We start from the raw sequence: 2,500 nt of genomic DNA, 5'->3' as shown, positions 1-2,500 counted from the left end.
TGGTTCGCATCGCAGAGATTTTGCCTCCAAATACTGGAGGCAATTTCGTCCTTACCCATCCGACGCGGGACGTCGTAAACTAAAACCTCGGGGTCCCGCTTGGTGGGTAAGGAGACGGACAGACCCGCGCTCCGGAGCTTCTTATTGCCAACGAAGGCTTGCAGGTCCTCCTTTCGGTCGGTCTCGACGACGATGCCACCGGAGTGGATGCGTCGGACCGACTTTATTCGGATCGCCTCCTTCGCTGGTTTAACGAGGGACAGAACAGTAACCTTCGTAACTTCGCTGCTCTGTCCTTTTTCCTTCGGCGGGAAGATTTTTACCACATGCTGCGATTGTGGCCGTCTCCCCGCTTCCGGAGAAGCTCCTTTGCAGTCGACTTTGTTCACATGGGCGTAAGTCGACTGCGCGGCGTTGCAGGCCGTCTTCGGGAGAGTTCCCTTGGACGGCCCAGGTCGCATCGCACTCATTACGGCAGGACGCGCTTTTAGGTCCGCCCTGACCGCGGCGAGCTGCCCTTCGACGAAGCTATTCCGTTGAATAAGCTCCTGGACCAGCTCGTTGAGTGCCTCAACCTCGGCGAGTATCTTTGACCCGGACTCCTTATTGACTTTCGACTCAGGTCGAAAGCAAAAGGTCCGTATTTCGGACACTCGCCTAAAGGCTTCGTCTCTTACGAGATCGAGAGGCCGTACCTTCTGCCCGGAGAACGTCCCCTTCGGTCTCCTGGCCCGGTTTACTGCGGCCTTGCCGGTGGGTGCGCCCGGCTTGGCTCGCTTCGACTTTTTGGTGACGGTTTGCCAACCGTCACCAGTAGGGTCCTCGACACGCTCGGGTGCCGACTGCACCTTCACGAGTGACGTGTCTCCGACTCGTTCGATTACTTCCACGTTACCGGTGTCCGGCGTACCTTCTACCGTGGGCTCGGTTTTCACCGAGACCGCTCGCGTGGGAGTCACACATCTTTGCAAGATCACACGAGGATTGGCGATATTAATCACCTTCCCGGATCTTGTCTTTCTCACAGACGCGGGGGGACTGACAGCTGCATTTGCAGTTCCCGCGTCTGCGGCGACGGCTTCACTCCGAGTAGGAGCTGGACCCGTCGTCTTTGGACGCTTAGTTTTTTGTTCATTAATTTTATTAAGACCCATAATGTGTCTTGGTCTTTCATCCAGTGCGCTCCCCGGCCACCACCGACCCACACAATTTGGAACCCGCCAAAGGCTGAGTTAGGGCTACGCACCGAATATAGTCTGCTGGCTGGGTCGGTTTCCTTACCCAGCCCGCGTCCTCGCCCAGCAGAACCCACTTGCCCGAAGCGTGTGGTCGTTCCAAGCCGATTGACTGGACCAGGGCTGCTTTTCTCGTCCAGCCGCCCATCTAGCCGAAGCAGAGGCCAAAGGTACGTGTTGGGGACGTCTCACCCGCAGGAGAGGGCCCCCTCAGATCCCAGGATCCTCTTTTCCGACGACAAGGGTCGCCACGCACGGCAAACACGTGGGAGACAGCAGTCGGAGAGGCTGCCTCTTCCTCTCCACCACACTTCGTTCAGTTCGCTGCGTATTTAAGAACACGAGCTATCCAGCGGTACCTTTTTCGTGGAGGCTCAAGTGTGGCTAGGGCACGTTTGCCCCTTGCGGCCTGGGTTGCCCAGGGGATTGATTGTATCCCATGTATTCCTGAGCCCAGCGGAGTGTTGTCTAGTGGCGTGTTCCGCCCACGAAAAACGGTCTGAAAAACCGTTTAACGTAAACTGGGGAACTGATGCCACGAGTGACAACAGTTCCCCAGTCGGAAGTCATACAGCACATACAGTGCTGTACAAAGAACACGCCACAGCCCGTATGCTAAATCAGGGCCTCGCCATTATGCGAAGTACTACATGTACGACGCACTGACGGTCTCTAATGCCTTCATCGCCGATACACCCATCGACTCGGCCGATCAACCCTCCTACGCGAGGGCTAGTTCGGGGGTTATCTCCCGCCCTGGGTGGCCACAGACCGCCACCGCCAGTAGATAGGGACAGATGGGAATCTCGTTAATCCATTCATGCGCGTCACTAATTAGATGACGAGGCATTTGGCTACCTTAAGAGAGTCATAGTTACTCCCGCCGTTTACCCGCGCTTTTTTGAATTTCTTCACGTTGACATTCAGAGCACTGGGCAGAAATCACATTGCGTCAACACCCGTGGGGGCCATCGCAATGCTTTGTTTTAATTAGACAGTCGGATTCCCCTAGTCCGTGCCAGTTCTGAGCTGAGCGTTGAATGGCGGCCGAAGAGGACGACCGCACCGATGGGAAACGCCACGGAAGCCTCGCAGCAAGGAAGATCCGCGGGAGGCCAAGGCACGGGACCGAGCTCGGATCCCAGCCACGAGAGCCGTTCACCTCGCCCAGGCCCGGCACGTCAGCCAGACCCGCTTCCCGACCAAGCCCGACACGCCCCGCTCCTCAGAGCCAATCCTTATCCCGAAGTTACGGATCCAATTTG

At 57.0% G+C, this 2,500-nt stretch overlaps 1 pseudogene; it reads right to left on the bottom strand.

Moving 5' to 3' along the window:
* LOC143262593 (large subunit ribosomal RNA) overlaps nt 1-2,500 on the bottom strand; it is a 6,913-nt pseudogene that overhangs the window by 1,931 nt on the left and 2,482 nt on the right.

This window comes from Megalopta genalis, unplaced genomic scaffold (assembly GCF_051020955.1).
Source record: "Megalopta genalis isolate 19385.01 unplaced genomic scaffold, iyMegGena1_principal scaffold0155, whole genome shotgun sequence".
In the NCBI taxonomy this organism is placed as follows: Eukaryota; Metazoa; Arthropoda; class Insecta; order Hymenoptera; family Halictidae; genus Megalopta; species Megalopta genalis.
Note: the sequence above shows the minus strand (reverse complement) of the source record. Positions and strands in the feature narration are given on the sequence as shown.